Source organism: Protopterus annectens, chromosome 7.part0, assembly GCF_019279795.1.
Source record: "Protopterus annectens isolate FY-2018-M chromosome 7.part0, PAN1.0, whole genome shotgun sequence".
In the NCBI taxonomy this organism is placed as follows: domain Eukaryota; kingdom Metazoa; phylum Chordata; order Ceratodontiformes; family Protopteridae; genus Protopterus; species Protopterus annectens.
Genome location: NC_056739.1, coordinates 782422056 through 782446933, shown reverse-complemented (window position 1 = coordinate 782446933; position 24878 = coordinate 782422056). Strand labels below are relative to the sequence as shown.

Below are 24878 nucleotides of genomic sequence, written 5' to 3'. Positions count from 1 at the left end.
GAGTTTTGAGTGCGTGCATCTTGAGGTTTAGACTTCTGGCGTTGAGGAGCATTACTCAGTTTCTTATCCCTTGTGATACCTATGGAGGAGGGTTTGTCTTTTGAGCCTTGCCTAAAAAAGGCACTATGGGGGTAGCAAGAGCCTTTGCCAATATCCGAAAGCCCAGGGGTGACAGGTGCAAGCCGTCCCTAGCGAAGCATCGTGGCTTGTCGAGCATGTCATCCCAGGCTGACAGGCATTGGATCCCCTTTGAATGACACCAATACTTAAGCCAATTGTTGAAATTGATCATCTTTTCATATTGTGGCATCATTCTTGGTGAGGGTAAGATGCTACTCAAGGTCAGGGTCATACCGGCCTGGCCTACATGCTCAGAGAGCTCCTCTAGGTCTCTTTTCATGTAGTCCAGGGAGGAACGTCTCAGGTCATTCACACCAGCATGGACAATGACTGAGTCATAATTGTACTTGCCTTGGAGTGACCTGAGTGCTTGTGTTATGTGGCGGATCCTAGCGCCCGACAGGCAGCTCACCGTGACCTTCTCCTTGTTCAGCCTGGTGAGCGGGACGTCAGTGTGCCTGACGATAGAGTCACCTATTACAAGTGTATCAGATGTGTTGTTTAGTCTTAGGGGCTGTGAGCGTTCGGCACACTGGCTTTGTGAGCTATGTGTTACACATGTTTTGAGGTAGCGGTTGCTTGGGTGTCTGCTTTGGAGGTCTCTGCTGCTTAGGCAGATTTTTATTTAGAGCCTCCGAGTATGTTTTTGTCTGTTTATGTGTTTGGTTTGCTGTCGTGGTAGGTCTACGTGAGACTGGAATTGTAGTGAGTGTGGTTTCCTTCGCCTCCTGACTGGTTTCGCCAGTACTGAGTTGAGAGAGCTTTGCCTCCAGTATGGCTATATGGTTGCATCTCTCACATGTGTTGGAATTTGTTGGGTGGAGGAGAGGGTTGTCTGTGTACATGAGGCAGTTGTAACATTGCCTCAAGATTCCCAGATTCACCAGCTGAACCGGAGAGGAGATTGACAACTGACCTTTGGACATGCTAGAATAGTATTGGGAATTCCTTTATAATTGAAAAAAAAAAAGGGCCAGCTCAGAAGGGCAGAGTCCAGCCTCTCCTCCCACAAGAGTGCAGACCACGAACCTTCTTAATGTAAAATAACTGGCCTGAAGCCCAAGTGCTTAAACCAGAACTAATACACTTTTAGAATAACAGACACTGAGCCCTCAATCAGCAGTTCCCAACTTAGAAGGATGTAAGCTACCGGTCCTGCCACCACAGTGCAGGTCACAAACCTTCCTAATGTAAAACAACTGGTCTGAAGCCCAAGTGCTTAATCCAAAAGACTTAGAATGATAGCTACACTTTAATCAAGTTACTACCAAGCAGTAATAAATACAATTGAATACTTAAAAGAATGCCTGGATTAGTGCTCAAGTTATACAAACAAAGCTAGATTCAGCAGGCCTGGATCTAGTCTATGCTATAGCAAACAAGGTGTACCAATTTCAGTAAGAAGCAGTTCAAATATGCAGGCACTATAAGCCTTTAACCAGAAATTCTCAGCTCAGAAGGGCAGAGTCCAGCCTCTCCTCCCACAATAGAGTGCAGACCACAAACCCTTTTAATGTAAAATAACTGGCCTGAAGCCCAAGTGCTTAAACCAGAATTAATACACTTTTAGAATAACAGACACTGAGCCCTCAATCAGCAGTTCCCAACTTAGAAGGATGTAAGCTACCTGTTCTGCCACTACAGTGCAGACCACAAACCTTAATGTAAAACTGGTCTGAAACCCAAGTGCTTAAACTAAAAGGCTTAGAATGAGTTACACCAAGCAATAATAAATACAATTGAGTACTTTTAAGATGACGCAAAAGCAAAATAAAGTAGGAAGAAACACAAATACAGTTTTTTTGAGTGAGCAAATGAGATGGGCCCAGGAGTTACAGGACAGAAACAAGTGCAAATGCAGGCCTTCAAATCAGAAAGTTGACACGAGATGGAAGACTGCCCAAACGGCCAATAACTACAAATTCTGGGCCAGAACCACTCCTTATGTGGTAGACAGGTTACCTAGTGCTTACCACTCCCACTGATAAGCTAGAAGGCTTCCCTCCAACACAGAAAGGCTTGGGGGGGCTCAGAAGCTTACAAATTGTCCTGGATACAGCAAATCAGTATCTGGAACACTAATTACAGGAAAGGTAGGAAACAGGCTTACAATTTTATTTTATTTTTTTTTTTCAGAAAAGTAGCAAAAACAGTAGTAAAAACAATTCACATGCAGTGCAAGCTGGCACACGAGTATGTAGCAATATTAGTCCACACACAGTTTGAAAAAATGTAATTAAATTAAAAAGGACTAAAAGCAAGTGCAGAAAGGGTTTATTAGGTAGAATGTGGTAAAGAGATGGGACTGGGGGAGTGTCCTAGATCAAATCTACAGTGGGGCGGGCACTGCAAAAGCCACCAAATTTAAACTACAACCAAGAACGGGGGGAGGGGGGGTTCAACAGACATGTGAGGAATCAGAGTGCAAATTATAAAACCAAAAAAATATATACTGATCTCTGTATATTTGCAGAACAATAAGACAACAGATATCTAAGCAACAATTTAGCTCTATAATACAGAAAAATATACTCAGCTCTATATATTTGCAGATAGTCTTGTAAAGCTGTCTCTCAACACACATGTTCCACTTTAAATGCAGACTGCTGCTATTAACAGGTCAAATTAAGGGAACCTAACACAAGCTATAGAAACCAAAATGAGGGGGGGTGGGGAAGACCGTTTCAACAGAGATGTGAGGAATCGGAGTGCAAATTATAAAACCAAAAAAATATATACTGATCTCTGTATATTTTCTGAACTCTGTAATGTCATTGTGTTGAAGTATTGTATTGTACTTTTATTATTAAATATTTTTAAACCTTTCAACTGTGGCCGTTTTGTGTAAAGGTAATTTAAGCACTTGAGTACATTGCATGTACTTGGTGATACTGTCAAAGCCACTCCAATAGTTTTAGCCCTGGGTCACACTTACTATTTGGAGAACAGTAATATTACATAGTGAAATTGGTCACCCTTTGGGAAGGGCCTTACTAGTAGCTGCTACAGTAGTTGGTGGCAGTGATTACTACCTTATAGCCTGGTAGGAGGGGGCATAGCTGGAGAACCTGCACCAGCCTTCCCCAGGAAGGTCTGTGCATTTGTATATAAACCAAATCTGTGTGCGTGTCTGTGTGTCAGCTACTTGGGCAGAGACATGAATCATTGGTTGGACAGAGAGGGTGCTGGAGGCTTTGGATGGACTACTTGGCTGAGATCTGAACCCTATAGCTGTGCCAGTGAGGAGTCTTATTGGGGATCTGGAGAGAAAGGGAGAAACCAGCCCCAGACTGACTGATCTCTGTGTGCTTTTAAAGGAAATTGTACTTTACTGTGTATGTACTTTTTATCCTTCCCAATGTGCATGCCTCTCACTGGTGCTAGTGGTGAGGACTGAGGCTCCTTGATTACTGGGCCAGTCCATGGGCGTCAGATATTAAATTGTTTGGCAGTGATGAGATATCCACATCAAATATTAATCGATTGTGTTGAGTTAGCCACATCACATACTAAAGGGCTTGAAGTGGTGTGGCTTGTGAATTCCTGTAGCTTGTGTACAGTGATCACTGAATATTCAGAGTTCAGATCACAATTCTTTTATTTGTTAGCTTAGTCAGAGACAGCAGGCAAACATGTCAACAGAGGAGTATGGCAAGCTGACAAGGAGCCAGTTGGCAGAGATGTGCCAGGCTAAGGCACTGGTGCATGGAAGCCTGACTAAAGCAGACATGATTGGAGCTTTGGTCACAGCTGCATCAGTAAACAGCAATCAGAATGACAGACTGGCCGTGGAGATGTACAACACTGAGAATGGACAGCTAAACCTTTCTGCAAAGGACTTAAAAATCCATCTGGAACCAGAGAGACTTGAGTTGGAGGTCAGGCATTTGGAAATGAAAGCTGTGAAGGAGAGGCAGCATGAAAAGGAGATGCTGACTCTTCGCCAGAGTCATGGAGGTAATGGGGAAGGGAGTAACTGGACCCCAGAAGCACAAAAGGTCATGAAAAGGAGATGCTGACTCTTCGCCAGAGTCATGGAGGTAATGGGGAAGGGAGTAACTGGACCCCAGAAGCACAAAAGGTCAGTAAATTTCTTCCACAGTTTACAGAGGGGGATAATTTTGATAGTTTCATTCATATGTTTGAGAGGGTATATAAACAGTATGATGCTGACCAAAGGCTCTGCGTATGGTTCCTGACCCCCTTACTCCATGGTAAAGCTGTAACTGTGTTATCTAAATTATCTGACCATGAATTTTTTTTATTACACTGCTGTTAAGAACTGTTTGTTAGAATTTTTTAAAGCCAACACCTGAAACTTACAGGAAAAGTTTTGTGAGCATAAATGCAAGGCAGATGAAAGTATGTGTGAATATGTTGCTGAACTGGGCACTTATTTTCATAGGTGGGTGAGTGGATGTCAAGTCACCACTTTTGAAGGGCTGGCAAACCCTTTGGTGAGGGAACAAACCCATAGCACTTTGCCCGAGGACATGAGGATGTTGTTAGCCGACAGACAATGTGCTACTTCAGAAGAAGAATGGAGACCTATACCTAGCAAGCAGGGCATCCCTGCACAGGAAAGGGACACCCAATGCTGCTCATGGGTCTAAAAGCCATGGTGGGCAGCCCAGACTGCCCCAACAGAACCTGCCAGTAGAAGTCTAGTCCAGGTACACATCCAAGACCCAGGGTTAAATGTTTTGAATGCAACCTGTGGGGGTCATGTGGCATACAGATGTCCATGGAGGCAAGGTGGGGAACAAATGTTGAGGGAGCCAGTAAGTGGGAAAAACAAAATGCAAACAGTAAGTTGTCTTGAGACAAAAGGGGTAGCCAACTACCATCCTGCAGATGTCCTGATAGGGAAGGATTTGGATGAGGCAGTACCACGTGTTAATGCAGTTACACACACTGAGCCTTGAAGACAAGCATGGATGTCTGGTAGCCTTGGGGAGAGCCAGACAGACCGCACACTTTCAGCCAGGACTGGTGAGGTGGTTACTTCAGAGAGGGAGCTACCTTGTAGCACTGAGACTGAAGTCGAGCCACAGGTGCTTGTGGGTACTGATGGTCCCTTGGACAGAGTGACTGCAAAGGTAGAGCCGAGTAGTAGTACCCAGCTTGACAGTGAGGCACCGCTGTCAGAGGATGCTAGATTTCCTGTGGAAGGGGAGCTGAGAAGGGTTACCAAAAAAAAAAAAAAAGAGAGTTGAGACAGGCTCAGCTCTCGGACCCCACATTACAAAGCCTGAGGCAGGCAGCTAGTGAGGTGCCCGATCCTCAAGGGAAGGGGGAATCTATAAACTGGGACAAAGGATTACTGTACAGAGATTGGACCCCTGAGGGAGGGCTAGAAGGTGAGAGGATACAGCAGTTGGTAGTACACAGAGCCTACCGTCTGGCATTTCTAGCCACAGCCCATAATATCCCCTTTGCAGGTCATATGGCCATAAAATGTACAAAGACGTATTATGCAGAACTTCTATTTGCCTGGAATTTCTAGAGATGTAACAGGGTACTGCAAGACCTATGAGCAGTGCCAAAAGGTAGGCAAGGCAGGAGACAAGGTGAGAGCTCCTTTGATGCCTTTGCCTGTGATTGGGGAGCCATTTGAATGGGTAGCTATGGATATTGTGGGGCCTCTGAGTACCCCAAGTTCCACAGGGAAGACTTATATCCTAGTGGCAGTAGATTATGCTACAAGATACCCTGAGGCAGTGGATTTGTCCTCCAATGAGGCAGAAAGGGTGGAAAATGCTTTATTAGAGATTTTCAGCAGGGTAGGTTTCCCAAAAGAAATACTGACTGACACAGGTGCCAATTTCATGCCAGACCTGCTGGCTAGTCTGTGGAAGTACTGTTGGGTGAATCACCTCAAGACCACCCCCTACCATCCCCAGATTAATGGTTTTGTTGAGAGGTTAAGCTCTACACTCAAGATGATGCTACGGGCATTTGCAGACCAGTTTAGGAGTGACTGGGACAAATATCTGCCCCATCCATTTGCTTACAGAAAGGTTCCCCAGGAATCTAAAGGTTTTTCACCCTTTCAGTTGCTGTATGGGCGTATGGTGAGGGGACCTCTAGATTCAATTTGTGATGAGTGGGAAGGTGAATGTGAATCTCACAAGGAGTCTGTTATAGCATATGTTCTAATCCTCAGGACAAGGCTCAGGGAACTCATGGGCTTGGCCCAGGAGTACCTGGCAGAAGCCCAAAAGAAAAAGGTATGGTATGACAGGAATGCTCAAGCTAGACAGTGTATGCTACAGACAGCAGGTAATGGTTCTCATTCCTATCAGACACAACAAGCTGCAAGCAGCCTGGGAGAGACCTTACAAGGTGGTAAGGAAGGTCAGAGACATTAACTACATGGTAGAACTTCTAGGCAGGGGCACAGATTGTACCATGTTAACATGATGAAACCTTACCATGATAGGGAGGCCTTTGTGCTGAGTATTTGCAGCGGATTGCAGGAGTCGTCTGAGGGAGATCTGGCGACTCATCTCAGTGAGGCTCGGATTGACACCTCAGTGGAAGGGGTAGCAATGTCCCAGCAGCTATCTCCTACCCAGGTTCAAGAAATCCAAGCAGTGTTACAGGAGTTTGGGGACATGTTCACTGGGAAACTAGGGTGCACCCACCTTGGGCAGCACCAGGTGGATACAGGACACCAAAGGTCTATTAGGCAGGCCCCTTACAGAGTGCCGGAGAGAGTCAAACAGACTCTGAGGGAGGAGATACAGGAAATGTTGGAACCAAGGGTAATGAGTCCAGCAGTCCCTGGGCCTCCCCAGTGGTGGTGATGCCAGAGAAGGATGGCAGCACCACGTTGTGTGTGGACTACAGGAAATTAAATGGTCATAGAGTCAGATGCCAAGGAGGTTTTTTTTGGAATTAGCGCTTGTTCTTACACAGTACAGCTGTTTCTGTGCATTTGTTTACATGATGGTAGACTGATGCATGACTCTGCATACTCGAGAGTTTACAGGGTTTTTTTTTTTGGGGGGGGGGGGTGAAAATTGCCAGCATACCACTTACTTATATTTGTTTACTGTGATAATGTAATGATCTCAACGGGATCACATAAGAAATTATCAAAACAAGTTTACAAATACAAGAACACACTACAATATTTAGTTCAAGAAACATTTTACAATGTCTCGAGCTTTGCTCGACAGGAACTTAGCAGCATCAATGTCTCCAACACGAGTGGTTAGTCAAGAGACCTGACTTAAAGACCATCTAATATACAGAATTACAAAGATACACTACACTTATTTAACATCTAAGCTCATTAATGCAGTATTACCTTAACATCTAAAAATCAGAACACAAGTGTTCATTATTGATCAGTTCACCTACCCAAGGAATTCAATTACTGCAAAGAAGGCAATGTATCAAAGCTGCATGACACTGCTGTAACTGCACCACAATAAAATCATGTTACAGAGAAATTCAAATGGCTAGGAAAGCAGTATTTCTGGAAAGCAAACACTTTGTGAAGATGACCAATAAAAATATTTGTATCTCATTATACTCATTCTAAACAAAGAAAGAAATGCTTTCAAAAACTTCAAAAAATAACTTAATTTCCAATTCCAATCAGGTTTTAAAACAACATGTACAGTCTACAAGGGTTTCATTTGCCTTTACAACCCACTACAACACAAAATTAAAAGTGCAACACAGAACACATTGCTACAAGCACTTTGTACATTTAACAACACTACTCAATCCCTGTGGCTGACAATATAGAGAGCATGATGTGGAAATAGGGTTATGAATTTTCTTCTCTTATAGGGACTTCAACCTCCTTCAAAATAAAAAGGCAGAAAAATCTTTCAGGAACCAACTATTACCATACAATGACTGCCTCCAGTTCTTACAGTTCACAACAACTAATCCTGGTCACCTATCCTGTCTGTGAATAACAAGTACTGCACTTAATGGGAACACCACCCACCCAGTCTTTGAACGAGTACTGCACTTAATCTGAATTGACAAGCATTTCAAGCCCCCCTCCCAAACTTAGTGTAAATAAAACATCTACAAAACAGCCTACACCAGTTACGTCAACAAACAGTAAGAAAAGCACAGCTTAAAAGTACTGCCTTATTACTCCACCCACACTGTAGCTTTACTACCATCCCACTAGTAAACTCAATATAGGAGCACACCTATCAAAGTCATCCACCACACGAAGTTATTAGGCATAACAATGGATAGGAAAAACCCACCAAAAATTAGGGACACACTACAGGGAAAGAAAAAAAAAAAAGTACTTAACTGATTCTTCCTCCTGGCCTCTACACTCGTACTCCCCACTTTATTATATATGGTTGCCCAGAAATGCTTACTCTTCAAGCTTCTATCCAAAATAAATTAAACCAGTGCTCAATAAAATAGCAAAACTTGCCACTAACTCAAACGGAACCCATCACTGCTTAGCCCTAAAACAGCTTGATTGGTTTCAATCATACAAGCAACTCACTCACCATCAACTATTCCTAGTCCACAAATGACTACACAAACCAGAACAAAAAGCCCTACTACTCTTAATGCACACACAGATCTAAAAATAAAATGCTCCCCCATTTCCTACAAACCATGCCTGGCAGCAGGACCTTCTCTCTACTCCAGCTAAATAGCCAACTCCTGGAATTCTATCCCATTTTAGCTTAAGGGGAACCGCACCCAAAAACTGAAAAAAAAACATTTTTCAGCAAATCCTGAACTTTTCAGCATTGCTAATGCCTCTGTATCAAAGTAAATGGTTACTGTCACTTTCTAATTTGTTATACCCCAAAATGATCTGAAGGAGGATGCCATGGCTTTTGTTTTACAGTCAACGGCTTTGCCTTCTTTATGTCACGTTAAGACAGAAAGAAATCCATAAAGGGACAGTCCCAGGGATTTTTTCTTTTGATTCAGCCTTTGTTTGGGGCGGCCACAGTGGTGCAGCAGTTAGCGTTGCCGCCTCACAGCAAGAGGTTCTCCGGTTCGATTCTCGGCTGGTGTGCCTTCTGTGCGGAGTCTGCATGTCCTCCCTGTGGTTGCGTGAGTTTCCTCCGGGTGCTCCGGTTTCCTCCCACATCCCAAAGACATGCTGTAGGTGGATTGGACACTCTAAATTGGCCCTAGGTGTGAGTGTGTGCATGTGTATGCCTTCTGTGGAAGGTTGGGTGCCGGGCTGGCAACTCGACACTGTAAAACTCCACTGCCAAATCATGAGTGGACAAGTGATCCGCTGTGGCGAACCCTAACCGGGAAAAGCCGAAAGAAGAAAAAAAGATTCAGCCTTTGTTTACATTTTAGGTTTGCCTGTCTGAGCATGCTCACCTTTGGCTGGGGGGGGGGGGGGGGGGTCTGATGGAAGTATCAAAGGTATTGGACAAATTCCACTTTAAATTGCAGTTGTACTGACAACAGCTCTCCCTGTGAGCCATTCATCAGTTTAATCTGCGCATTTTACCCATTAGGAAAAGTAGCCTTTCGGGCATTTTATGACCAGACTGTTGATGCTACTCTAGAAAGCACATCAGCAATGCAAGACTTTTAAAACATTAGCAAACAAGAGGGTTTTTTTTTTGTTTGTTTGTTTCTTTCGTTTCATATTTTATTCTGTAGTGACTGAATCCTGGCCATCTACAACAATTTTATGGCATGGCTTCTACCTACAGAAAGCATCTGTGTCAGGCAAACAATAGTGGAAATCACATTATCTTTCATGTTTTACTGTATTCTGATTTTTGAATACTAGCCTGGTGTAGTGACCTTCTGACCTGTTAATTCCATAGAAACCAAGTGTGTGACAGAAGGTTGGACCATTAGTAGACAAACTCTTCTGTTCCTTTTTTTCAGCTTCTAGTCTGATATGTGCTGATTTCTGACTACTACTAGACAAATGCACTATTTTTTATAAGCAGGCTACTGGTACATCTGTAGAAGCGCGAGTGATGCAAATTTTAAAAATTAGTATACACTGATGCCCCTTTTCCCTGGCACAGCTTTATTTAAAATATGAGTCAGGAGCTGGGGAAGAGTTCCCCAATCCAATTTAAGTCGGAGAGGAACAGATCCAAAGATTAGTTCATCCTGAGAGCTGAAACAAGACCGAACTGTGGACTTACAGGATATTTAAAAGTAAAATGATATTGTGCGTGGGAATTAAAGTGCCATGTGGAAGTGGGCGTGACTTCTGTCAGCTTAACTTGGACCCCGATTTTAAACACTGGGCTTGTCCCTTTAAGATAAGGGGGTTCTCTCTCCCTCATCAGTTCACATTCCTGTGACTGCTTACTTTTCACTATCAGCATCAATCTGCATTTTTAATTACGTTGCTTCCTTTGATTTTCATTAGTGGCCCTCTCTGCTGCAGCATTTTAAGGAATGTTAATGATGGGCTTGAAAATGTAACAGAGTTAATTGTTCTTTTCCGAGTAACAACTGCAGTTCAGTGTTCAAGTGTGAGAAATCTGACCCCTGTGATTAATAGGTGTTACTTGGGCTGAAATGGTGTGCGTTGCATTCACAATTTTAAATATTTTAGCCAGAATTAAAGTCTTTAATCTTTTCTTCTCCAGACACCAGAAGAAACATGCACTTTTGCAGAAATTACAGTGAAGAAAAAATGCAAAATCATACACGAACACAAAAATAAGTTGGATTAACATATTTGCTTTTTTCTTTGTAGCACTGAGTTTTATTAAAGGGAAAATCATTTAGGTTCATAGGGGGTACTAGGCTATCTGTCCGAAGGCATTTATAAGCCTAGCCGGAATGTGCTGGCTTTCGCCATCCCCTTAGATTAGTTCCCAGTGCCTCTGTCCAGCAAAGCCATTGAAGTGATCCCTGGGGTAAACTTTCTGTTTTCCATCTTCTTGTCAAAGTTTTTCTTGAAGAGGGTTAGCGAGGAGCACTGCCTAATGTTAATTGTAATCTTGTTCCAGAGCATGGGAAGTCCCTGGGACAGGAATCTATCCCTCCATCACGTCCTATTTATTGTTGTGGTGAGGTTTAGATCCCTGGAGTGTGTGGCTCGAGGGGATATGGTTTTCTTTAGGTGGAGCATGTCCATCAATTCTGGGTTGGACATGGCCTTGTATGTCAGGCATCTTCATCTGAAAACTAAGCTTGAAAGCCTTGACTTTGTTCAGACTCCAGGCTACACTACTTATCCGAGGTTTGATGCTGGCAATCTTTAACTGACAAGGCACATTTACTGTCATTTCTTTCTTAGTGGCTCTGTTGTTGGGATAAGTGACCTAACAGTGTGCCACTCTTAGTAGATGTTGTGATGTAACAGCCAAGACTGATGCAGGAAAGAAAGGCAAACAATTATTAAATTATGTTTTTTCTGTATGTGAAGTGTTTAGTCTTGAACCACAGGAAAAGAAAACCACTTTTTGGAAAGAAAATTTTGACTTTTGGACAGAGTTCTCCTGTGTAGACATGCAACCTTTCCAACTTCACTCCCATATTTTAGCAAGTACTAACAGCCCAACATCTTAACAACACTATTCTACTAATTTATGCTCTTTAGCCAGCACTTCTTATCCTCTCATGTCCTTCCATAAGATTCTGAGCTTTCCGGTAATCAACTTTCTCCATGTCCATAATTTTCTCTCCTGCTAACTACTCATTTCATTCTATTACTCTGTGTAACTTGATGGCAGAACACTCTTATTTCTCACTTCGATATTATTAAAAATAAAACCAATATTGCAAGCAACTACGCATTAGTTTATCTGAAACTATCCATTTCTACAATGTCTTGGTACTTGCAGTACATATTGTATTCTTGATCACGATTTACCGTAGTAATATTTCTGTAAGCATATTTCAATCTCTTTGCGTTTTTATCTGCTGTAGGAATTTTGTTGCATACAATTACTCATCAGCTAGTGCTTCTCAAACATTTTGGAAATATAGAGTACATTTCAGAGCATTTATTATAACTGTAATTGCCTTAATATTGCTACAACTAAGTGCTCTAGGTTGCACTGCATCTGAAGTGTTTGTGTGTTTTTGCTGCTTTTCTGTATATACAGACTTCTCTGTTTCTTTAACTAAATAAGCTCTGCAAAGTTGTTTTATTGCATTCCTGCCTGTATTTCTGAGTTTTTTGCACTTTTAAAGTTTGTTTTTGCTTAGTTTAACTGGTAGGCTACACACTCAAGTGCGCTAGCCGAATTAAAGCATTTACTGCGTTTCTGTACCTAATTTCTGCTACTTTGTAAAAAAAAAAATATCCTTGTTTCCCACCTTTACTGAACTAGAATAGTCCAGTCTTCAGGTATTGCTGATCTCTGGGCTGTGTCATAGTTCCTGTGTTGCCCATATCCTTATTTGGATAGGAGGAAGCTTCTTTGTTCACCAGTGAGAGTGGGAAGCTCTGAGCAGCCTATCTGTCCCTTGAGGAGTGGTTCCAGCCCAGTGACTTGTAGCTTATTGGCCGTTTTGGGCCATTTCCTATCTCTTTCTAACCCCCTGCTTTAAAGCCAGCTTTCGCGCGCTTTTGCGCTTGTAATTTAAAGTTTGTCCTGTTTGTTGCATTTACCTGTTGAGGCTACACACTCAAGTGCGCTAGCCTGCGTTACATATTTATTACATTTTCCTGCTGTTTGTTGCAAAAAAGAAAAAAAAAAACAAAACAAAAAAAATTATCCTCGTTTCCCGTCTTTCCTGACCTAGAGTAATCCAAATACAGGCTTTGCTGTATTCTGGACTTTTGGAAAGTTCCTGTGTTGCCCATTTCCTTTCTTGGATAAAGGGAGGCTTCTTTGTTCACCAGTGGCAGTGGGGAGCTTAGAGCAGCCTACCTATCCCTGGAGGAGTGTTCCCGGCACAAGAATCTGGTAGTCTATTGGCCGTTTTGGGCCAATTTCTAGCTTTCAAGTACCCCTGTATGCGCGGCTTTGTGCAATTTTGCGCATAGCGCAGTATCGGGCAGCTCCACTTAATTGGGTTTAAACCATTCTCAGCTCCACAAAGTCTGCTCTTCACTTTTTCCCTTAGAACTGATGTAGTTCTCATAATAAACACCCTATTCCTACTCTAAAGCCTGGCACTTGCTCACTAAAGCAATTATATAAGTCAGCACTAAAAAAATGAAAAGCACTACACCCTCACAAACTCCCCTTGAGTACCTTGTTCCCCATTGGCCCTTTTACAATTATAAAGGAATTTCCAATACTATTCTAGCATGTCCAAAGGTCAGTTGTCAATTTCCTCTCCGGTCCAGCTGGTGAATCTGGGAATCTTGAGGCAATGTTACAACTGCCTCATGTACACAGACAACCCTCTCCTCCTCCCAACAAATTCCAACACATAGGTTCATAGGTTCATACTAGGCTATCTGCCGGAGGGCATTTATAAGCCTAGCCCATAGTTTTGTGGCTTACGCCACCCCTTTAGTTTGGAGAAACTATGCCCATTATTTTGCTGTGCCTCTGTCGAGCAGTGACACTGAGGTAACCCCTGGAGTGTATCTGCGATCTCCCATCCATTGGTCAAGATTCCTCTTGAACAAGGCCAGCGAGTTGCTCTGCCTCACATAAACCGGGATTTTGTTCCACAGCATAGGGAGTCTTTGGGTGATGAATCTATCCCTCCAGCACGTCCTATTAATAACCGTGTCGAGGTTTAAGTCTCCCGCCCTTGTGGCTCGGAGGGATCTAGATTTTTTGAGATTAAGCATGTTCATCAAATCTGGGTTTGACATGGCCTTGTATGTCAGGCATAGGTCACCTCTGAGCAAGCGGTAAGCAACTGAATATAACTGGAGTTCTTTCAGTCGGGCAGCATAAGACAGATTTTTGAGACCCTTTATCCTTTTGGTGAGGAACTTTTGTGGCCTCTCCAGCTGCTGCAAGTGTCGGGTCAGATACATTCCGAATGGGGCATTGTACTCTTATCATTGGTCTGATGAGTGATGAGTATAGGGAGACTATGACTTCCCTTGATCTAGATGTGAATCCCTTCATGATAAGGTGGGCAATGTAGAAGGTATTCCTAACTACTTTAGCAATACGAGTGTCGAATGAAAGGCTACTGTCAACCTGGGTTCCCAGGTCCCTAATAACTTCTTCTGTGTTCAGGGGATTGCCACCTATATGGTAGCTAGGGGTAACCTTATTTTTCCCGAAGAGTATGACTATGCATTTCTTGACGGCCATGGCTCTGGCACCAGTTATCCGTTTCTGTGAGACCCTTCTGAAGGATATCTGTGTCGGATGTGTTTTCAACTACGGCGCCCAGTTTGCAGTCATCTGCAAACTTTGTCAGCCATAACCCTCCTGTGTTTGCTTGTACTTCAGAAAAGTAGATGCCAAACAAGAGTGGGCCCAGGACTGAGCCCTGTGGGACACCACTTGTGACAGGCTTTGAGTCTGACATGGCGCCAGCAACTCTGACCCTGTGGGTTCTGTCACTCAGCCAGTTTGCAACCCATCTTGTGATGTATGGGTTTACATTTAAGTTGATGAGTTTTTCAATGATACCCGAGTGAGGTATTGTATCAAAAGCCTTCGCCAGGTCTAGGTAGGCTGTATGGACTGCCTTTCCCTCATCAATGGCCTTGGTGACTGTTTCGAAAAAGTCAACCAAGTTTAGAAGGCATGATCTGCCTTTGACAAAGCCAAACTGGGTTGGATCCAAAGTCTGCAAGTTCCCTATGTCTTTATTTATGAGATCCATTATGATCCTCTCCATGGCTTTGCAGATAAGGCTTGTCAAGCTAATGGGACGGTAATTTCCAGGGTCGGTGGAGGCACCGCCTTTGTGGAGTGGGACCACAGTCGCTGTGTGCCACTCCCTGGGTACGTATCCGGAGGTGAGACTAAGATTAAACAGCTGTCCTAACTGTGGGTTTAATTCCTCGTTGAGTTCATGGAGCACACAGCCGGGGACACCATCAGGTCCCATGGATGCTGTGTTCTTTGCCTTGGAGAGAGCAATTCTCACCTGGGCGTTAGAGATGTTTGGGGGGCTACAATCATTTGTTATAGATATCTCTCCTTTAGGGGGGGGGAGAAGTTTGCACTGAACCTTTCAGCCAGTATGTTGGCAATGTCTGTAGGATCAGTAATCTTCACATCATTTTGAACTAATTCTGAGCATATGAGAGATGCAACCATATAGCCAAACTGGAGGCTAAGCTCTCTCAACTCAGTACTGGCATAACCAGTCAGGAGGAGAAGGAAACCACTCAATACAATTCCAGTCTCACATAGACCTACCACGACAGCAAACCAAACACAAACACACAAAACATACTCGGAGGCTCTAAATAAAAATCTGCCTAAGCAGCAGAGACCGGCAAAGCAGACACCCAAGCAACCTCTACCCCAAAACAAAACACGTGCAACACATAGCTCACAAAGCCAGTGTGCCGAACAGTCACACCCCTTAAGGCTAAACAACACACCTGATACACTTGTAATAGGTGACTATCGTCAGGCACATGACGTCCCGCTCACCAGGCTGAACAAGGAGAAGGTCACGGTGAGCTGCCTGTCGGGCACTAGGATCCGCCATATAACACAAGCACTCAGATCACTCCAAGTCAAGTACAAATATGACTAAGTCATTGTCCATGCTGGTGTGAATGACCTGAGACTTACCTCCCTGGACTACATGAAGAGAGACATAGAGGAGCTCTCTGAGCATGTAGCCCAGGCCGGTATGACCCTGACCTTGAGTAGCATCTTACCCTCACAAAGAATGATGCCACAATATGAAGACAAGATGATCAATTTCAACAACTGGCTTAAGTATTGGTGTCATTCAAAGGGGATCCAATGCCTGTCAGCCTGGGATGACATGCTCGGCAAGCCACGATGCTTCGCTAGAGACGGCTTGCAACTGTCACCCCTGGGCTTTCGGATATTGACAAAGGCTCTTGCCACCCCCATAGTGCCTTTTTTTAGGCAAGGCTCAAAAGACAAACCCACCTCCATGGTCATAACAAGGGATAAGAAACTAAGAGTAATGCTACTCAACGCCAGAAGTCTAAACCTCAAGATGCACGCACTCGAAACTCTCCTTAGCATGGAGAACATCGATATCTGTGCAGTAACAGAAACCTGGTTCAAGGCTCCCGAGAGCACCCCAGCACTACCAGGTTATACCTCATACCATGCTTTTCGGCCCCAAAACTTGGACCGAACCACAAAAGGAGGGGGAGTATCAATATTCGTCAAAGATACCCACACCTCCAGGTTGGTGGCACAGCACGAAGCAGAGACTATCCATGTGCAACTAACAATGGGTAAAACTGCCTTCCAGTTTATAGCCTGCTACAGACCACCCTCCCAAACCCAGGAACCCCACTCGGCCTTCCTGAGAACACTGGAAAATATGAAGGTCTCTCCAAACACCATTATATTGGGCGACTTCAACTACCCAAACATAGACTGGGAGCATTACTCTAGCTCAAACACCCTAGCCCAAAGGTTCCTAGAATTTATAAACTCAAATGCTATGGAACAACTTGTTACCACTCCCACAAGAGGGGAAAACATAATGGACCTGATCATCACCAACATGGGGGCTCTATGCTCCAGACCAGAAGTGTATCCCTCACTGGTAAGATCAGACCACAAACTAATCTCACTGGATATTCACATCACGACCGCACCCCCTGCCCAGATAACCACAGTGAAAAACTTCTCTAAAGCAAATTTCACACTCCTCAAAACCGAGGTGGAATCCTTCAAAGCCCCCGGGCCTGTGGAAAATACAGCCCAGACCGCAGAATCCTTTATAAATGCATTCTATGAACACCTTCAGGAATGCATGGATCATGCAATCCCAAATAAAACCAAGACCCAATCCTCCAAAGGCAGGTGTCCTGTCTGGTGGACCCCAGCCATAAACAAACTATACAATAGAAGGAGGAAGCTACTACATGATAGAGCAAAATCCCAAAAAGGGAAGGCATCTCTGATCAGTATTAGCAAAAAACTACGGGCACTCATAAAATCATCTAAGGCCAGCTTCGAGAGACAAATTGCACAGGACACTAAGGATAATCACAAGGCTTTCTTTAGTTATGTTAGGAATCTGGGTGGGAATTCCCAGATATGCTCAGAATTAGTCCAAAATGACAAAAAATACACCAAACCCACAGACATTGCCAACATCCTAGCTGACAGGTTCAGCGCAAACTTCTCCCCCCCCCTCCCAACCTAAAGGGCAAATATCTATCCCAGCAGAGTGCTGCCCCCCCTGACATCTCAGATGCTCAGGTAAGAGCCGTCCTCTCCAAAGCAAAAAACACAGCATCAATGGGACCCGACGGTGTCCCGGGCTGCGTCCTACATGAACTCCAAGAAGAGCTAAACCCAAACATAAAACTACTGTTCAATCTCAGCCTTACTACAGGATATGTACCCAAAGAGTGGCGTACAGTAACAGTGGTCCATCTCCACAAAGGTGGTGCCTCAACGGATCCTGGAAACTATCGCCCCATAAGCCTGACTAGCTTGGTCTGCAAAGCTATGGAAAGGATCATCATGGACCTCATAAATAAAGATATTGGGGACCAACAGACAGTGGAGCCTACCCAGTTCGGCTTTGTTAAGGGCAGATCCTACCTCTTAAACCTGGTCGATTTCTTTGAAATAGTCACCAAGGCCATTGACGAGGGGAAGGTGGTCCATACAGCCTACCTGGACCTCGCAAAAGCCTTTGATACAATACCCCACTCGGGCATTATAGATAAGCTCACCAGCTTAAATATAAACCCCTATGTCACTAGATGGGTTGCAAACTGGCTCAAGGACAGAACCCACATGGTTAGAATTGCTGGAGCCATGTCAGACTCCAAACCAGTTACAAGTGGCGTCCCACAAGGCTCAGTCCTGGGACCTCTCTTGTTCGGTATATATTTCTCGGAGGTACAGGCCAACACGGAAGGACTGTGGCTGACCAAGTTCGCAGATGACTGCAAACTAGGCGCCATAATAGACTCTCCAGACGACACAAGCATCCTACAAAAGGGCCTCATAGAAACAGACAACTGGTGCCAGAGCCATGGCCTCAAGCTAAACGCCAAAAAGTGTATAGTCATCCCCTTTGGCAAAAACAAAAAAGTGCCCACAAATTACCACATAGGTGGTAATCCATTAAGTACGGACGTAGTAATTAGGGACCTGGGGACCCAAGTTGATAGCAATCTCTCATTTGAAAACCACGTGGCCAAAGTGGTTAGAAAAACATTTTATATAGCCCACGTAATCATGAAGGGATTCACATCTAGATCAGGGGAGGTCATCGTGCCTCTTTACTCATCCCTCATCAGGCCCATAATTGAGTACAATGCCCCTTTTGGGATGTACCTTACCAGACACCTGCAGCAACTGGAAAGACCCCAAAAGTACCTCACCAAGAGGATCAAAGGGCTCAAACAGATGCCATATGCTGCCCAGTTAAAGAAGCTCCAGCTCTACTCAGTGGCATACCGCCTGCTCAGAGGCAATCTGTGCCTCATGTATAAAGCCATGTCCAACCCAGAATTAATGGACATGCTGCAACTCAGAAAATCCAAATTCCATCGAGCTACGTGCTCGAGAGACTTGAACCTCAGCACTGAAATAAATAGGACATGCTGGAGGGACAGATTCATAACCAACCCAGAGGCTCCCTTCACTCTGGAATAAAATCCCAGTCCAGGATAGGCAGAGTCCCTCATTGACTCTCTTCAAGAGGAATCTTGATGAGTGGATGGGAGATCGTAGGCTTACCCCGGGTATCACTTCTGTGTCACTGTTAGACAGAGGCACAGTATATTAACCTCGAAAAAGGGCATAGCAAAATTCATTTAAAATGGGTGGCGAAAGCCAAACACACTCTGGCTAGGCTTATACATGCCCTAGGGCAGATAGCCTAGTATGAACCTATGAAAATATTTTTGCAGAACCTTTCTCCCAAACTCACTGTAAAATAGTTAACCTTAAGGTGGGGATTTTCTACCCTGGTGTACAATTAATCATTAACTACTGTTTAAATGTTTTTTAATTTGTTGTGGAGCTTTTCTCCATGGTCCTCTGTTGAAAATGAACAACTGGGCCAATCACTTTTACAGTTATCAAATGGAAAAACACATTTTACATACAGTTGATGTATGTAAAAACTAACTACCAGCTACCTTTTCAAGTATAAAGAAAAGGACTGTTTATGCATGCAAGTTCTGAAGCTAGCAGGGCACCAATAAAACTGACCTAGAGTGGTTAATATCTTAAAGAAATGTGTTCTTCAGCTGTGCTGACCACTAACACACAATGTCGAGTAAGATGTCCAATTATGGATGGGAACTTTTTTTTTTAAACACTGGTCCTATAGTTCTAGATCTTATTTCCACTTTAAACCAATGTTACTTTAAGTGACAGACAGCAATGAAAGGCATTTTCAGTTATCACTCTGTCAACTGAATTTTTAACCTACAAGTACTTAACCAGGTGTTTTTTTTTCCTCAATAAAATAAAGTTGTAGAGAACAACCAGTAAACCAGGAAGACAAAGCTCCCCAGAACAAAACACTAAGCTGTTATAACCCACCCTTTGTAACCCTGCTAGACAGACACTCTGAACATTTAGTACATTTCTTTTCTCCCACATGCATTCCCCCCTGCCGAATCCTATACACCTTTATACCTCACCACAAGCAGTACACACTCCAGCAACACCACTGACCATCTGCTTGAACACTTGACATTGTCTGTGGGTACTAACACGTACTTTAACAAATCTAGAGGCTACTAACACGTACTTTAACAAATCTAGAGGCAGCTGGAAGGTTCAGCCTTGTATGCATTCTAGAGGACTACTGCTTTCCATCCACCATCCAATCAAATGGATACATTTACTAAATACATCTGTGCCACATTAGCCTAAAACAGCAGCTCAGTGACCTTTGAGGCAATGCCTACTCCATCTTCTCTATAACTAATACAACAGTGGATACTGTAAACATCACCAATTGTGTTCTCACATTATGCATATTTGGCCAACTACTTCCTTGATGTCTGCTACTCAAACGTCTTGTATCACAACTGTACATTTCTTGTAAACAGCCACAAAACATCTTACCTAAACTGTTGTAAACCCAGAATGAACATGAAAATATTCATTTCAATGTTCTACTCCAGTTAATTAAAAACACACAAACAAATCTCTACTTTTTTCAGCTACACACAGATCAGTACTAGAAACAAATTATGCACAGTCTGTCTTTTTCTAAGTGTGTAAACTGTTTCTTCACAAATACAGTGCTCTCATTAACAGGTCAGCATAACTATTTCAAAACTCAAAAATACTCAAAGTAAACATTGTCTATTCTCTACTTTCTATTTCAACCCTCATTTTGTGCGTTCTTCACCCAAACCCTGGCCCCAGCTGTGAAAACATCAAATTGAAAAATGCTGTTTGGTCCAAAGTATTTGGCCAAAAAAATGACCCAATCAATGCCAGCAGGAAGGAGGAGTAAAAAGAACAACTTTCTTTAAAACAGCTGGCTTGGTCTTTACAAACCAAACATCTTATCGGTCTCCAAACCGTGGCTGCATCTGATAATGACATTAAATTCAGGAAAGACAAACGCCACAAATGGTTCTGGGGCAAGCTGCCATCAAATACTGGGGTAACTGTGGAATGTGTGTAATGGAAAGAAAGGAAAGGTCAACTGCTAGTCACAGCCTGTATCTCCCTGTTGGAAAACAAAATACTGTTCCTGACGAAGCCCTTCATTAGCTCTAATACACATTAAAATACAGAGCTCTCCTTATGAGAACACAAGCAGTGACTGAAGTCTCCCTAGTGATGCCTAATCACCAAGATGAGCCCAATCATGACCCACTACACCTGACTGGATCCTTGCAAGCAACCCCAAAAATACTGTGAAGTCTGCTGTTACAGCAGATACCTTAGATGACCATATAAAAAAAAAAAAACCTCCCTCCCACCCACAATTACCTCCATACCATCATGCACCCACTTCAAAACTACTAAAAGCGCACCTAAAAACATGCTGACTATGCCCTTGCAACTCCCACTCTAATATCACCCACCCCAAACTCTACATTTCTTTCCACTCCACTAACTACCTTGATTATAGCAAGCTCAGATACTCATAAGCCAGTACCAATTATACAGCAGGAACTTCTTCTTATAACATTTGTTAATGTCTGTTATGTACTTCACAGATAAAGATTCTAGTTGTCTACTGATGTACTATGTTCTTCATCTGTAAATATGTTGTACGTAAATATGTTGTACGTAATTGCTATGTAAATTGTTAATCGCCAAGTAATCCAATGTAACTACTGTTTATTTTAACTGTGGAGCTTTTCTCCCCGGGCCTCCGCTGAAAATGGACCTACGTCCAGTCGGACACTCCCGGTCAACAAATATAAATAAAAGCATGGCATGATGCCCTTCAGGAATCAAGGAATACAGATGCACCTTCTTAGGAATACAAACAATATTCATTTTAAAAATATTATTTGCTAAAATCTACTATTGGTCACTTCTGGTTAGGCACTTGCTACTGCAATGCACTGGCTGCAACATAAATGGGACCCACTGAGGAGACAGATATGTCTCGGAGGTGGCCACTCCTCTGAAATAAGCTACCAATTCACATCAGAGTCCCACTATGATCCTGTAAGTGTAGCCTGAATGAGAAACCATAAATTCTTGGCAGGGATTTCACCTATGACCCTCCTAGATATGGGCAGTCATTGCTAACTAAGATCTCTATAGTTTAGTTAAGATCCTTTACATTGGGTTTTATTATTATATTGGGTACACACGGCTAGGCTTGTAAAGTAACCACCTATGAACCTTAGAATTATTCATTAGATATTATCACAGCTTATTTAAAAAAGGAGAGAGAGCACGAGAAATATAATTAAATGTACAAATTGCACAAAAAAAGTGACAGGCTACAGAAGTATGGGACAGGAGGAAGAGTTAAATGTCACTTACATTGGCTCTGGCTCACCAAGTACAATTTAAACCGATGGTCTTAATTTGGTTTATGCAGGGAGGTCCTTTAAGCTGAGTGTAGGCTCTTGTCTGAGTTTAGGGACAAAAGACATTGAGGTTGCTTCAATGAAGTTTTACTGTAAAAAATTGTACAGTTGGTGCTGATTTGGGAGAGACTTCCGTCGCTGCAGCAGGAAATGATAGGAACCAGTTTGGCAACAGGAGTGTTGGTGTCCTGATAAAGCAGTTTAAACAGCAGTGAGCATACTAAAAGGTTGGCTCTTTAGCTTAATGGGCACCCAGATATCCTTCTGTCAGAGAGGTAGTGGTGGCCTTGGTTAGTTAACTTGGCTATAAAGTAACAGATTTTATTAAAGAGGGGTTGGAGGACTACAGAGTTCTTTTTGGATGCTGCGTCTGTTATTACTGGTGGCCCATATTAAAGAAAAACAAATAGAATAACGGTAGTTCTACGTGGACTAGAAAGAAAATGCAACATCTTAGAGATCCAGAGCAAAATTTCTGAACTAGGTTAATCAATGAGAACCTGAAAATTCAGCAACTAGTCCAGGCATACAACCAGCTACTCGAAGGTGTTTAAGTGGCTGTTTTGGCCTGTGATATACAGCATGTTAAGAATTCAAGAGTTTTTGGCAAGTGCCAAAAATAACTGACAATTTTTGATTCACTTCGAATTCAGTTAAAGTTAAGTGTTAAAATCTTTCTGGAGTTCTTTTCTCTGTCGGAGTGGTTGAAGATGGATGGATCTGTAAAGAGTAGCGGTAACCTTATTAACAAAAAGTGGTTGTGGTGCAAAAATAGATCACGGAGGGACCCCAGTCAGAACAAAGGAACCTACAGAAAAAACATTAGGGAAAGTTCCCCAATGCCCTAGTAGTATAAACATCACCTCAGGTCACTAGCCTACTTGGATTAGCCTGGTTAACAAAGAATGAATGAATGAATGAATGAATGAATGAATGAATGAATAAATAAATAAATAAAAGAAAAATAGAATCTGTTGAAGTGTCTGAAACTGAAGTTTCTCATGGAAATGACTGGATGTGAAGCAAACTCAAATAGTATGCACAACCATAAATTTCAAAGGACTATACGCATTGTTTTCAATACATTAAATTTGTTAAACAAAAAAATTCTAAATTAGTAACAACCATAATTCTCAAACGCCTTAATAATGCATACACTATCATGCATTCAAAGTTTTTTTGTTTTGACCTTTAAAACAGAAAACACACAAGCCACTCAACAGCATTACCCAGGCATTCAACTTGAATCCGGCAAACTAAATGAAGCACCTGTTATAAAGCTGTGCTTATAAACACACGCATTTACATATTTGCGTGTATATACATGTATAATTTTGACATACACAGACTATCTCAGCAGCAGTAACCATACTCCTGACATCCTTCTAACTTGTCAAACTTCTCACTGTTACTCAGACACGAAACCCACACGTCTTACAAAATAACCCGATTTCTCCCACTTATACCCATGTTCTTACTACACAGGATCACAACATAATATTAGACTATTGATCAAACGTTAGTAACCTAGCCACAACATACTATCACACATATGCAGCAAACGATCCTATACAAAACTATTATAAAATACCAAACAAAAAGAATAAGACTGCAATTTTTACAAACATATTACAAAACGTAAACTTTTCATTCATCTGATATATTAATATAAAGCGTTTTAAAGGAAAGCTCAACTGCAATCCCACAAAAATATTCCCAAACTTTTTTTCCCAAAAAGCAAGGTTCGATTTCAGCAAAATCTACTTCACGAATAAAATAAAATTAGTGCACACTGCCTGTTGAACAAAAAAGGGGAAAATCAGTTATGAATAGTTATAACAACCCTCTCTCCTTGAAAAAAATGACAGTCAAGTAGGCCAGGATAGGGCCCACCACAGTAGAACCCTGAAAAACAGCAACACATCCCCCCACCCACCAAAGGAGGGGACCGTATGCACAGCCCCTCCTACCCTCACCACATTCTTGCGCAGCCCCACAGCCATCAACCGGTGCAGGGGAAATAAAAAAGAACCCGAAATGGCAGTTCCGCAAGCAAGAAAGGGGGCGGGGTCAACATGCCAACAGGTCTGGCCCAGCAAAACGGCACGAGCAAATTCTCCTTGCAGATTAACTGCCCACAATTATACTTACTGCAGATGTGCCCTACTGTCCCACATCCAACGGATCAATGGGAAGTTTGCTGTGTCGCTTGCCACGCGAAGTTTTTGTTACTTCCAACACCTCTCTCCCTTATCAGAGTGCCTCTCGCCTCTTTTTACCGGGGTGTTAACGGTCCGATCACTGTTGGCCTCGCACTTGCCCGCTGGAAGGCTTTTTTTATGTGTGTTTGCACTCCTCTTCTATTTTATCCTTCCCGTGATCGTTGCTACTGTCGAAATTATAGTTGTATCAATGTTTATTTCAGTTGTTCAGTATCACTCACTCTCTCACTCGCTTCTTCTCTGTTTGTGTTTGTAAAGATGGCCGTCCTACTCATTCTCACGTGACAAGGGCCTTATTTTGAAGAGGGAGGGACTCAAACAGGTCTTGTGATGAAGGTTGTTACTTCTTTGGATAACTTGTAGAGTTATATTTTTATTAAAGTCTCATTTTGTTTATCTGTCGTAATTATTATTTTATTCATTTAGAAGTGTTTTTTTCCAAACTAGCACGTTTATTAATTTTATTTTTAACTGTAGGCAGTTCTCCACAGTACTTC

At 42.8% G+C, this 24878-nt stretch overlaps 1 protein-coding gene across 1 annotated transcript in view; it reads right to left on the bottom strand.

Moving 5' to 3' along the window:
* GIGYF1 (GRB10 interacting GYF protein 1) overlaps window positions 1–24640 on the bottom strand; it is a gene marked incomplete in the record, with an annotated part of 2892461 nt that extends 2867821 nt beyond the window's left edge. The window contains 1 exon segment of the mRNA XM_044077309.1: window positions 24311–24640.
* Between the last annotated feature and the right edge of the window lie 238 nt (window positions 24641–24878).